The following is a 15,039-nucleotide window of genomic DNA, read 5'->3' as shown; positions in this document are numbered from 1 at the left end:
TGGAGGGAGCTGGGCTCCTGGAGCCGGCCGCCGTCTGTGTTCTGGGCGCTGGGCCCAGGGGACTGGGTGGAGGCTCTTGGGGAGAAGCCGGCTCCCTAAATAACGCTGTCTCTCCTTGGCGCGACTGGTCTTACTTTGACTTTTTGATGCTTGGGTCGCTCAGCTTTGCGCCCTGGGGCGTAACCCGCCTGGGAGAGAACCGTGCTGCTGCTGACTAGGGGGCGCGGCTCGGGATGCCCACGCGGACCATCGGCATCTGGTTGTGGAGTGTCAATAGGAGGTGTTAAGTGGCGCTGCAGGACGTGGTAGAGGACCGACCTCGCGGTGGGTCTGCTTTCATATGTCCGCGAGTGACCATCCTAGCTACTCGGTTACTCACGTGAGGCTCTTAGATTACCAGGACCTCGTGTACGTGGAAATAAAAGCCCTTTCGGAGTTTGCTGTAGCCCGTGCCGTTTAGGGAGTGCCCCAGTTCAGAGAACCGTAATTAAGGGTTGCAAAAAAGATCAAAACGAGAAACTTGCGCAGCTCCCTATCCAGTTAAAATCATTTATTTACTATGGCATGAGGTGCAATTCCATCCATCCCACCAGTATTTACTGAGCAACTAACATGGGGCAGCATAGGAATGGCATCATATATAAGACTGGAAATTGCCCCTATTTTCATGAAACTCACAGCTGTGGACTAAAAAGTGAGACTGCCCTGCCGCCATTTTTGGGAGTGTGCATCAAGTCCCACAGGAAGGGAAAACAATAACAAAGACACTTTCCAAAGTCAGATAAACTGCCCAGCAATATGGGCACATGCCTGCAATCCAAGCGACTCAAGAGGCTGAGGCAGGGGGATCACAAAGTTCAAGGCCAGCCTGGGCAACTTGGTGAGACTTTGTTTCAAAAAATAAATAAATAAGGTGGCGGGGGCGCTTGGGATGAAGTTCAGTGTTAGAGCGCTTCTGGGTTCAATCACCAGTAATGGGAGGAAAAAAATAACAAAGGTAAACTAACCAACTACTCTTGCATCTGGTCTCCAAAATGAATGAAATTAGTTTTTTTTCCCATGAATTACTGCTCCCTGAATGAAAACCATTTTATCTCTCACTTTTGAATTGGAAATTTGAGGTTTTAGCATATAAGCCTTTGTGACATATATCCCTGTGTCTGTAGATAGTTCTTGCCAAGGAGACAAATGTAAATGTGGTAGACTTTCCTTTTTTCCTTTAAATATGTTTTGTTTATTGCTTAGTGATCCAACTCTACTGATGTCTGCAGTCTTTGCAAATGAATTTATCTTTTCTAAAATAAATGTTTTTTCTGCTAGTGTTGGGGAGATGGTCATAAGAAGACCATTGTGTAATGAGAGAGGTGTTGGGCTAGAAGGGAGACAGGGATGACATATTTTGGGTAAGTCAGGACTAACTAATGATTACAACAAACACTGGTTGGATAGCTGCTATGTGCAAAGCACAAATCCCTAGTTAAATTTACCTGGAGGCTTAAAAAATTCCCACACTGCCCAGCATGGTGGCATACCCTGTAGTTCCAATTACTCAGGAGGCTGAGGCAGGAGAATCTCTCAAATATGAGGGCAGCCTGCCTTCAAACTTTAGGCAAAAGTTTTTGTCTTTGTTTGTTTGTTTATTTTGTGTTTGTGCTAGGGATTGAACCCAGGGCCTTGGGCATGCAAGGCAAGCACTCTACCAACTGAGCTGTATCCCCAGCCCTAAACAATTTTTGAAGGGGGACTGGGAACATGGTTCAATAGTAGACCATTTGCCTAGCATATGGGAGGCACTGGGTTCAATACCCACTGAGGATGGGGATGGGGTTGTGTTCCCTTGCCCAGGCCACAACCCAGATCAATTAATCAATCAGTCTGGGAGTGAGAACCAATCAGCATTAGTTTATAAACCATTTCAGGTGATTTCACTGTGCACCCAAGACTGAAAAGTACAAACTATAGAGGATGCCAAAATAAATAAGATAGTCTTGGGGCTGGGGTTGTAGCTCAGTGGTAGAGTGCTTCTTGCCTTGCACACATGAGGCATTGGTTTCGGTCCTCAGCACCACATAAAATAAATAAATAAGTATTGTGTCCATGTTCAACTGCAAAATAAAAAATAAATGGGATAGTCTTTCACTGAATTAAAAGAATAGATTTTATGGTACATCAATAATTATTATATTTCAATAAAGTTGTTACACAAGAAAAATAATCTTTGCTCATGCAGAATCTAAAACTTGACAAGATGTAAACACAATGCAGTGAAGACAGACAATGTGTCAAATAGTATGTATAGGCAACAAACGCTTTAAGAGCTCACAGGTTGGGGAAAAGTGCCAGGTCAAAGGTGGGGAGAGGAGGTGTTCATCAGGCTGTTAGCTCCACAAGGGCAAGTGCTGTGTCTGCAGAGACCAGGCCAGATTTTACTCACCATGAACCTTCCATTGTGGAAAGGAAGTCTGGTATGCTGAAGTGAGGGAGTAAAGGCTTCCTGGGTGGAAAGACTGGAGATGTTAACATTCTTTCTAGTAATTGATAAAATATGAATGTAACCAGGAGTTCCAGAAGAGGGGGACCTGGGCTCAGGACAAGTGGATTCTTTGGTATACACAAAGATTCAACACTTACCAGTCAGAGACAGATTTATTTAGGAAAATAGTTACACATTCAAGGGAGAATGTGGGCCATCTCAAGGGAAAGACTCTTAGAGTAAAATAATAATTCACATTCAAGAGAGAATGCTGGCCATCTTGAGAGTAAGAAGCTCTTGTGGTAAAACAAGGAATAAACATAATGCTGACCATCTCCAGAGGGAGAGATAGCAACTCTTGGGTGTGGGTGTTAATATTTATAGAGGGACAATAGTTAGGGGCTACATTAGAGGTGGACCCAGGGCAGTTACCCTATTGAGCCACTCCTGCATTGCTCTCCTGTTACTTTTTGCAAGGTCAAGGGCACAGGCCAAGGGTGAGGGCTGAGGACTGGGCAGAGTTGTTCACACATGCTTGTTTTGCATATCAAAGGTTCATGGGTGTTTCCTGCTTTCCAATTGGCTCTTCCGTACTCTCTTTGGAGAGTCAGTCTCTCTTTTAGTCTCTCCCAATTCTTATCTCATGAAGACTTGTCAGCCTGGATAAGTAAGTCTGACTGAATAGAAAAAAACACTTCCAACAATTATAATATGTTTTATTTTCAAGCATTCAAGGAACATTTCTAAGAACTGACCTAGTTGTGAGCCACAAAGCAAATCCTAACAAGTTTTGAAGGACTGTGATCTTAGCAGCTAATGCAGAGTAATAGCAAAAAAATGACCAGGTTTGTGACACCTCACCCCTACTTCTTTGGTTGCCCCTTCTCTGTACCTACTCGGGTTCCCATTGACTTGTTACTGTTTAAGTTCCTGGGGTTCTGTGGTTGGCTCTTAACTCTTCTACCCTTTGCCTGGTAGGATCCTTTACCTCCTGAGTCTTTGCCCACCATCTCTCTGATGGTGATCCAAGACTAAATGTCTCTAACTATATTGTTACATGCAGCTTATTTCTGGACCCACTTATGTGGATTATTCCACTGTCAACTCAAAGTTCAAGGCTTATGGATGAATAAAGAAAAGTAGATTTTTTGGGTTTTGGTACTGGGGATTTAGCCTAGAGGGCATTACAACTGTGCTATATCCCAAGCCCTTTTTATGTATTATTTTAAATCTCACTAAGTTGGTTAGGGCCTTGCTAAATTGCTGAAGTTGGCCTCAAATTTGTGATCCTCCTGCCTCAGTCCCCCAAGTCTCTTGGATTACAGGCCAGCATCACTGTGCCCAGCAGGAAAAGCAGGTTTTGACACAGCATTGGAATGTGAGCCATTCATGTAAAATTGAGCATATCTGTATTAGTATGTGTGTGTAGAGAAATATGTAGAAAAATATTCAGCAAAAATGTTAGTGGTATTTCTTTGGGAAGGACTTTCTAATGACTTTTTTATTTAAGTGTGCAGCATCATTCTTGCCAAAATAGAGGCTATTAAAAGACAACCACTATCTCAATAAGTCTGTTATCTTCCCTATGCAGCAAAATTGTCAAGCCATAACCCTTAGGAAGACGGGCAAGTCCTCTTCCTTTGTCAGCTGTGCCAGCTCTCTCACTTGGGGAGTGGGTAACCACTGGGGTCTCCAAAGGAACCAGCTGGCACACTCAAATTAGATAATTTGAAGAGTTTTTCATAAAGAGATTGATTGGGGGCTGAGGATGTTGCTCAGGGGTAGAGCACTTTCCTAGCATACATAAAGCCAAGGTTCAATCCGAAATCCTTCAAAATAATGTGTTAATTAAAATGAATTTTTAAAATGAAGAGGTTGTTGACCAGAGTATGGGCAGAGTATAAAGAAACTAGGAGGGATTGCCCAGTTCCGTTGGGACTCTGTTCCTACCTCCAACCCCATAGGGGAGAGGAGACAGAGTGGTGACCAGAACTGGGAAGGAGGGGCTGTGCAGAGAGAGACCTGGGACAAGAGCATAGGCCAAGGGATCCAGAGTATTTGGATCTGGAAAACCAAAAGACAGATCTCTTTCCTCCATTTCTCATGCTTCCGGAGAAGACAGGAAATGTCCAGTTCACTCTGCAGGGAAGGAAAAATATGGGGATGATAAATCAGGCAAAAATATCTGCCCTTTCCTTTATTTACCCTTAGAGTATAAGGACAGGAGAACTTTCCCTCTACTCTCTGAGGGTTGGACAACTAAGTCTACAAAATACACTGACAGTAGGCAGGCCAAGAGGAGAAAAGGTATACAGGGTGTCACCCAGGGGTGTCACAAGATAGAAAAGTAAGCACCCCAGTGCCCAGTGAGATCTAGCTTATGAATCTTCTTCATAAGGAAAGGGGGACATGGACAATTTAGGGGAGAGTAAACAATTTCTGGGAAAGAGGAAGGGGCTCTCAGAAGAACAGGTGTCAGCCTGTGACAGAGTCTGTCTGGAGTGGTGTCAACCTCCAGTCCCTTTTCCTATGATAGGAGTTTAATCCTTTTTGGTTGACCGAAGTTGGGGGAAGGGATTGATGGCAACTGAGCTCCGTTTAGAGGATCTGTCTTTAGGCAGATACAGGGAGTTCAGAGAAGCCACTCCCTGAATTGGCTGTTCCCTAAGTGCCCTCAGGTTGAAATCACCAGCACATCAAGGTGGTATATTTGGGAGCTGGATTTCTGAACTCCTTGGTCAGCTTGGTGACTTTGGAGGAGAAACCCAGTTTGTCTCTCTGAGCGCAAGGGATGACTTTTTCTGTTCTCCTCTTTTGTAGGGAGTCTGAACCCAGCTTTGCTTTGACTGGTGGGTGGGGGGGTGGGCAGGGGTGTTAGGGTAATTGGACAAGTGTCAGGGGGGACACACAGGTCAAGCCTTCTCCAATTTAATCTTATTGAAAATGAAGCTACTGGGCTGGGGATGTGGCTCAAGCGGTAGCACGCTCGCCTGGCATGCGTGCGGCCCGGGTTCGATCCTCAGCACCACATACAAACAAAGATGTTGTGTCCGCCGAAAACTAAAAAAATAAATATTAAAAATTCTCTCTCTCTCTCTTTAAAAAAATAAAAATAAATAAATTTTGAAACAGGATTTTCTTAAGTTGCTTAGGGCCTTGCTAAGTTGCTGAGGCTGGCCTCAAACTTGTGATCCTTCTGCCTCAGCCTCTCCAATCGCTGGGATTATAGACATAGGCCAACATGTTGGCTATCTTTGCTTTCTTGACTGAACATTTCAATCCCGATTTCCTCAGGATAGACCTAGCTTCCGTAGTTTGGCCCTGGGTGATCTGGCTCCTTTTCCAGCCTCAGCTTTCATCTCCTGCTCACTCGTTCTCTGCATACCAGCTGTGCAGAATTTCTTGCCTTTCTCCCAAAGGACCATGTTTTCCTTCGCCTCTAGAGATTCCCACACTAGGCTCCTTCTCCCTGATGGCTTTCTCTCCCAAACTATTTCTACTCATCTCCAGTTTCTACTCATTGTTTGATGTTCACCTTTTACCTCCTCTAGGAAGTCCTCCTGGATTCTGCAAGGCTGGATTAAATGTCCATCGATTGTTCCCATAGCACTTGTTCTCTGTGCTCCTGGTCTGTTTTCTGACTTCTGTTTGCATGTCTGTCTCCCCTACTACATTGACTGTAAGCTGCCTGAGGCCAGGCCTCTCTGTGTCTCATGTGGCTTTACTCAAGTACTCAAGGCTTGGCACTGAATGGAATTCCTCCATCTCACTGCCTGATTTGCTGACTTCACTTGACTGATTGCTGAAGACCCTTGGAGTCTGATTCTCTCCCTAGCTGTTTATGTTTATGGTCATCTATAGGTCAAAACCTTCTAGTTCAGACCCCCCCACCTTGAAGTCCTTCATTCATCTACCACATTTGATATCTCCTCTTAGGTGTCACTTTGGCATCTAAAGCTCATCTCTTTAAAACAACTCTTGAGGAACTGGGTTTGGAAATTCATGCTTGTAATCCCAGCTAATCAGGAGGGTGAGGCAGTCAGATTGCAAGTTCAAGGCCAACCTGAGCAAATTAGCAAGACTCTGTTTCAAAATAAAACTTTAAAAGGCCTGGGAATGTGGTTCAAATGTAGAGCACTTGTCTAGCATGCATGAGGCTCTAGGTTCAACCTGCAGCACTGCAAAAAAACAAAAATGAAAGGAGGAGGAGGAGGAGAACAAGAAGAACAAGAAGAGGAGAAGGAAGAAGGACAAAGAGTTGAAGAAGAAGAATAGTAGTGATGAAGAAGAAGGGGGCAAACTCTCACCTCCAGACCTCTCACCCCTCCACCTCCCCTTGTCTTCCCCCAGTATTCCCTCTCCCCACAAATGGTGCCACCATTCACCCAATTGCCAAAGCCAGAAACCTGGGTGTTAAATTCTCCTTCTCCCTCTCAGCTGGGACCCCCTCTTTCTCACCATCAGCAAGTCCTATTGGCTCTACCTCCAGAACAGAGGTCACTCAGGTTTTTAACTCTCTCTTCCTTTTCTACCATCTCACCTTAGTCAAGAGTCTGACACACAGAAGGCATTTAATAAAAAGGTTTTAAACTAATAAAAAGATAATTTTCCCCTTGCAGACTTGTCCCCATTCTAAACTGTTCTACACTCAAACAACCAGAGTGATTGTTCATAAAGATCACATCCCTCTACACTTAGCCTTCAATGACCTGACTCCCACCTCCTTACCAAACTGGTGAGGCCCTGTGCAATCTGGTCTCGGCCCACTTCTCTGACTCAGCTCTCACCCAGACCTGCTCTCATCACAACTCCCAGGCTGCCCTAGCCCCCATCTCCTCCTTCCAGTGAGGGTCTTTGTGCCTGAAGTTCCCCTGGCTGGATGCTTGTCTCCTGAGTCTGGGAGTGACCTGCTGAGAGCACTTTAAACATCATTGTCCTGTGAATAGCATTGTCACTATTTTCATTCAGTGTTTGTTTGTACTGGCTACTGCCCACTAGACCACGAGCTTTATGAAGTCAGGGACCTTGTTTATTTTGTTGCTAGTCATATCCCTGACTCTTAGCACGGTAGCTGGGCACATGGTGGGCACACAGTGTGCTGTCTGAATGATTGTGTTCTTCGAGAATACATGTGTTGAATGCATGTGGGCCTTTGGGGAGGGGAAGAGGCTCTTCTCTCAGGAAGGGATTAGTGCCTTTATGAAGTAGGGCCCAGGATGCTCTGTGGCCCCTTCTAACATGTGAGGATGCAACACATGGCAGCATCTGTGAGGACTGGGCCCTCACCAGACTCTTGATCATGGACTTTCTCAGAGCTATGAGAAATAAATGTCTCTTGTTATAAGTCATCCAATATATGAGATCCTTGTTCCAGTAAGCTGAATGGACTAAGACAACAAATACTATGAAACTGAACCTTGCAACTATTTATTTCAATTCCATCCTATTTTTTTTTCGGGTAGCTTTGCCTTTACTTCCCCATGAATCTATCCTATTTTTTAATAATTATTTTTTATTTGTAGTTGGACACAATACCTTTATTTTATTTATTTTTATGTGGTGCTGAGGATCGAACCCAGGGCCTCCCACATGCTAGGTGAGCACTAAACCGCTGAGCCACAACCCCAGCCCCCAATTCTGTCCTATTTTATAGGCTATATGGATAAATGTTAATGCACTCCTTGAAGTACCTGGGACTAAGTCAAGAGCATTGTTACACCTTTGTCAGGGGACTGAAAAGTCTTCCTATCTGACTTACTATCTGGGGGTTGATAGAAAATGAAGAAGCTATTTGTTTGGGTTCCACTCCATATAGAATGCTTGGCGGGGCAGCCCCTGCTTATAATGCTCAGCTTTGAATTATTTTCAAAATGTGTTCCAACAATCCTGAGGACCTAGAGATCATGGTGAAGAGGAGGAGGTTAATGTCAAGGGCCAATCTGTTTAGCCTATACCTTACTTCAAGTCCTTGATTAATTTAACTCCTTTGTCAGAAAACCAAAGACACTTGTTCATAGCTTTGGTAAGCAAGAACCAGTAGAGGATGTTTTGTTCATTAACACTGGGGTTAGTTTCATGATATGCATGCAAAGTTTGTTGTTTGAAATTGTCCATTGATTGGTTTGGCTACTGTCAGTGATATACTGTCAGTGATAGACGTTATGTGATATAGAAGACATTTACTATAATGGAATAATATTGCACATATTATAGTATGTCCCATCATATAGTTAAAGAACAAACACACACACACAAACAACACAAAAGACAGATCTTTTTTTTTTTAAATTTTAATATTTATTTTTTAGTTTTCAGCGGACACAACATCTTTGTTCGTATGTGGTGCTGAGGATCGAACCCGGGCCGCACACATGCCAGGCGAGCGCGCTACCAGTTGAGCCACATCCCCAGCCCAGAGATCTTCTTTTTTAAAAAATATTTTTTAGTTGTTGATGGACCTTTATTTTATTTATGTGTATGTGGTGCTGAGAATTGAACCCAGTGCCTCACACATGCTAGGCAAGTGCTCTACCACTGAGCCACTACCCCAGCTCCAAAAGACAGATCTTTAACAGAGATATTTAAGGTTGAATGGACAGTAACTTTTATTTAAAATAATAAATTAATTGGGATCCCTGTTCTGTCACTTTCCAAAAGGCAAAATGTGTTCCAAGAGATGATTTAGAAGTCATTGCTAAGAATTGTGATAAATTGCCCAGCTTCTTGCTTACTATAGCAAGAATATTTTTGTTTATAAACCTTTAGTTTATTTTCTTTTGGTGCTAAAGATTGAACCCAGGGCCGCACACTCTACCACCAAGCTACACCCCCAGTCTCCCAAGTTCCTCTTATTTTGGAGGAATATGCCCTGGGGCATTTGCTTTCTCCTAAGAAATATTCTGTCTCCAATCTGTGACCAAAAAAAAAAATGGCATCCTGGAAGGAAGAGGGCCCTCTGAAGTTTTGTGGAATTCAAATATCCATCACCAAATCTTTAGTTAACAAACGACTTTATCCTTTTTCTTGGTGTCATTTAAACCAATGACTTAAACATTAAACATTTATGGGAAAGAAGAGATGGGAGAGAAAAGTGACTTCAGGGGCTAATGTCTTGGAACATCCCACCCAAGTAGGATAGAAACACAGCCACCTGTACGTAATGACGTTCCCATCAATGACGAGCCACATGTACAATAATGGTCCCATAAGAGTATAATGAAACTGAAAAATTCCTATCACCTAACGACACCACAGCTGTCACAGTGTAGTAGCACAATTGCTCACATGTGTGGTGATGCTGGTGTAAATAAACTATTGTGCTGCCAGTAGTGTAAAAGTACAGCACAGGGGCTGGGGTTGTGGCTCAGGGGTAGATTGATCACCTAGCATGCGTGAGGCACTGGGTTCGTTCCTCAGCATTACATGAAAATAAAATAAAGATATCATGTCCACCTACAACTAAAAAATACATATATATATTTTTAAAAAGTACAGCACATAATGTACACCTTTGATAATGATAATAAATGACTGTTACTGGTTTATGAATTTACTGTACTATACTTTCTATTATTATTTTAGAGGATACTCCTTGTAGTTATATAAAAGAAATTACCATAAAACAGCATGCCATGTTACATTTCGAGTTTACCATTCTCTGGATCCCATCAAGAGGCTACCAGAGGGCTTATGGCCATCTAGGTTTGTGGAAGTGCCCTCCATGATGTTCACACAAAGGCAAAATTGACAAAGGGTGCGTTTTCACCATGTGCTTTTGTCTATAAGTGACACATGGATGTAGTTCCAGGTAAGGGTCCAAAGGTCTTCATTCCACTGCAGTTCTGCTGCCCTCCACAAATTACCCTCCCACCCTGCAAAGGAGAGAATTTTCCCTGGATAATGGAGACATGGGAATGAAATGTGATCATATGTACAGCAATATTCTGGTTTGGTTTTCTTTTGTTGTTTTGTTTGTTACTAGTATTTGAACCCAGTGGTGCTTTAGCACTAAGCTACATATCCAGCTCCCCCCCACACACTTTTGTGTGTGTGTGTGTGTGTACCAGGGATTGAACTCAGAGGCACTCAAGCACTAAGCCACATCCTCAGCCCTTTTTATTTTTTATTTACAGACAGGGTCTTACTAAGTTGCTGAGGCTGGTCTTGAAATTGTGATCCTCCTGCCTCAGCTCATGAGTTGATAGGCATGCACTCTTGCTCCTGGTCTTGATTTTCTTTTCTTTTTTTTTTTTTTTGTGGTACTGGGGATCCAACCCAGGCCTCATACTTGCTAGACAAGCACTTTACCACTGAGCTATATTCCCAGCCCCCTTTGTTTTCTTTTAATTGAGGTATAATTTACATTAAGTAAAAATATTGAAAAATGTAGTCATGCAACCTAATACCACAATCAAAATACAGAACAATTCTATCATCTGCTAAAATTCTCTTGTGCCCCTTGATAATCAACCCCTCCTGCCACTCCAGCCCCCTGAAAACCATTACTGATCTAGCTTAATAGTTTTACCTATTTGAGAATGATAAATTTATTTTATTCCTCCATGCTGGGAATTGACCCAGGGCCTTATGCATGCTAAACACATGCTCTACCACTGACCTGTATCACCTGCCAAAAATTTTTTAATAGTAGTACTACTAATAACCATGGTACTGGGTATTTGCTGGGTCCAAGGTGTTATGCTAGGCCCTGTATCATGCCACAGAAAACTCCCAACAGCCCAATGAAGAGGAAGAAACTGAAGTTAGGTAAGGCTAAGTAACTGTTATGCTCAATATTATTTAGCCAGTAGGTGACAGAAGCGGGAGCTGAGCCCAAGTCTTTCTGATGCCAAAATACGTGCTCTTCACCACAGCACTGCTGCCTTAGATTAGGAACATAATGAAGGACTTTAGAATGTGAAGGGCCCTTAGAAATGACTTCATCACATGACCTCAAACCACTCCTTTTGATCAACCACAGCATAGCTGCCGTTAGCTCCAAGTTATGTAAGTGCCTTGCTCACTCCAGTTTGTAGAATAGTGAGTTGGAGAACCCTGGCTTGAGAATTCCTTAGGTGGACTGAGACCCTTATGTGGTTTGCACGGTCTGAAGTTGCCATGCAGTTGACCCTGAAGGGAATTCAAGGGCTAATGAAGGGCAGTGTCTGTGAAGTAGACACTTGGGTGTTTAGAGCACTCAGGTGCTCTTTCTAGGGGTGAGTTGGGTAAGTGCCACCAAAGCTGTCATATAACTTTCCAAAGTCCAGCTGTCACTTCCAATTGCCAGTGCTGAGCCTCGTGCTCCTGGCATTCCAGTCTGGGCTTGGTAGGGATGGCAGTGCCTGGTACAGACTGTCTGCTGGCCGAAGATACCATGGCCATATTACCCTCTTCTCTTTCGTCACTGCCAGTGGCTTATGTTACTTTGAACAAGTCTCTCAAGGATCAGAACTGTTTAAGCTTTAAGTGCATTGATTAAAAGAAGTAAGTAAATAGGAATTATAATATATGAACAATGACCCTGTGTTTTTAGAAATACTTTCTTCTAGGCCACAATTCGCTCCCATGCCAAACACTTTTGGTGAAATTTATAGGCCAAATGCTGCAGCAATTCAAGAGAATGGGAGGAAATTTGCTATGAAATAGGAGGAGAAACTGACCTGGCTGGTTTGGTAACAGGTCCAAAGAACACAGTGTCCCTTGGATACTGATAGCTTCTGGAATGTCTGTTCTCATAGGTCAGGCCGACCCTCTGGCCAGTTGACTCATGGCAAGTGGAAATGGTCACAACATTTAGGGAAAGCCCACTACATCCTTACAGTGAGATTTGCTGATAAAGAAAGGAATGATGTTTACCATGAAAAGTGACATAAATGAAGTAGACTACAAAATGGTACCTACCATAGTATCATACTTACAAGTTTTCACAAATATAAATGTGCACATAGAAGAACATCTGGAAGAGCTGGGCATAGTGAGCACTCCTGGAATCCTGGTGACTCAGAAAGCTGAGTCAGGAGAATTGCAAGTTTAAAGCCAGCCTCAGCAACTTAACAAGACTCTGTCTCAAAACTAAAAAGGGCTGGGGATGTAGTTCTGTGGTATCGCTCCCCTGGATTCAATTCCTAGTAATAATTTTATACAGAGAAGTTGCAAAAAATCATCCAGGGAGTTCCTGTATATCTTTCACCCAAATCCCCTAGTGTTAACATCCTTCATAATCATAGTGCAGTAATTAAAACTAGGAAAATAACATTAAAACAGTCTTAATAATTTAACCTAGAGACCTTACTTAAATTTCATGATTTTCTCTATAATGTCCTTTTTCTGGCCTAGGATTCCACATTGTGTTTAGTTGTCATGTCTCTTTGGTTTCCTTCTGAGAGAGTTCCTCAGATGTTCTTTATCATTATATTTGTATTAATTTTTAAATTTAAAGATAACCAAGGAAACTTTTTCTTCTTCTCCTTGTTCCCTTCTTTCTGAATAATTTCGTCTAAAGCCATTAGCTTGGGTCAAAAAGTATCCATCAGTAGGAGTGCAAGTTCCAGTGGCCTGTCACAGAGTACAGTGGCCCAAGAGGGGTGAGAGAGCATCTGTGAATGGGGGTGGTGGTGGCCCAACAGTGTTGTCAGGGTCTGTGTAGGGTGAGGAGGGAATCTATACCAGTGAGGAGGGTGCCTGTGCAGAGCTATGACAGCTGAAACAGATTGAAAAGAGATTGGTTACACACAGAGCTCTCCATGGAGTAAATAAATAAATTGAGGAAGTGCATTGATTAAAATAAGTAAGTACGTAGGAATTATCATGTATGAAGTTGGGTGTCTGCCTATCAAAGAGAAATTCCATATGGAGGGGAAGATAGCTAGAATTAATTGTGGTAGTGGATTAGAATTAAAGATAACTGCATGAATTTATGGCCTTGTACGTAAAAACAGATGCAGAAATAAATAATAGATTTTCCAGCTCTATCCTCCGAGAGGACAGGAGGAGCAACAACTCAATAGCAATGAGCACAGCTTATACCCAGGTTTTGGCTTCTAAATACGATTCTCTACTAAAAGAAACAAAGGCTTTTTGGAGAAATGGCTGATTATAAGACTTTGCCAAGAAAGGACAGAATGTAATGGAAATAAATGTCTTTTTGTTGTTGTTGTTGTTTCAAGAATGCTAGAAGCATGTCAAAAGGACACAGATGTCAGCATGAAGGGGCTCCTGCTTGCTGAATCTAAGATAATTTGAGCATCAAGTTTAACAATAACAGAAATTCTGATCCACTCAATAAAATGGGAATAGAATCTATACTGAAATAAAAGAACACTAAGTGAGGTGGGAAGAAAGCTTTTTCTGATCATGGAATGTCAAATAATTAATGTAGAATGAAAATGGAATCAAAAAATCACTTTGGCAACAACAGTAGTAATTCAGCCAAGAACCATCAAGCAGTGGGTGAAAGTTGAATGAGGAATGGACATTTATGTAACTTCAAAGTATCTTGCAACAAATATTTGTAATCACAAAGGGAAAAAAGAAATACCAGTACAGTAGAGAAACCTGGAAGACACAATTCAATCAAGTGACCAAGATTAACATAATAAGCAATGAACAAATCAACACCCAAGGGCTGGGATTGTAGCTTAGTGGTAGAACACTTGCCTAACATGTGAGGTCCCAGGTTTGATCCCCAGTATTCTCCCACTCAAAAGAAAAAACAATCAAAGACCGACCGCTTAATGTAAAACACACAGCATTACTTTTGTGATATTTCTGACACCTAAATCTATTCAGGAGGAAACATCAAACATAAAATTAGGAACTTTCTAGAAAACAACTCACGTGTAATCTTCAAAAATTAAAAGATCAGGAAGAACTGGAGAATTTTCCAGATTAAAGCAAATTGAACAGCCATTACAATTAAATCGGATACATGATCCTGGATTGAATCTTTTTGCTATAAAAGATATTATTGGGACAATTAGTGAAGCCTGAGTAGAAGTCATATTAGACAATAGTAATGTATCTATGTTGGTTCCCTTTTTAATTATTATTATATGATTGTAAAGAGAAAGTACTGGGGCTGGGGCTGTAGCTCAGTGGCGGAGTGCTTGCCTAACACATGTGAGGTACTGGGTTAGATCTTAGCACTACATTAAAAAAAATGAAAAAAAACAAAATAAAGGCATGCTGTCCATCTACAACTACAAAAATAAGTAAATAAAGAGAGAAAGTACTCATGGAAAAGAAACAATTATTTATCTACCCAACTCTTGCTACTTCTTTGATATTTTCTACCTAAGCTGGTCTTACCACTATCTACTCAGAAACTCAAGCTTGAAACTAGAGTCATCCTTGACAACCTTCTTACAACCTAAAAGCCCATTTGGAATAGTCTCAATATCTATTAATAGACTAATGATATTAGGAAACATCTGTGCCTTAGGATATTATATTGCTATTCAGAGGAATGGAGTAGGCCTCCATAGCAACATAAAAATAAAAGGAGAGAGTTGTGAAACAGAATATGAAGATCTCATTTTTTGTCAGTTTTTGTCTGTACATGTCAATAC

The sequence above is a fragment of the Marmota flaviventris genome, chromosome 2 (genome assembly GCF_047511675.1).
Source record: "Marmota flaviventris isolate mMarFla1 chromosome 2, mMarFla1.hap1, whole genome shotgun sequence".
In the NCBI taxonomy this organism is placed as follows: Eukaryota; Metazoa; Chordata; class Mammalia; order Rodentia; family Sciuridae; genus Marmota; species Marmota flaviventris.
The sequence above is the reverse complement of the archived record's forward strand: the minus strand, read 5'-3'. Positions refer to the sequence as shown.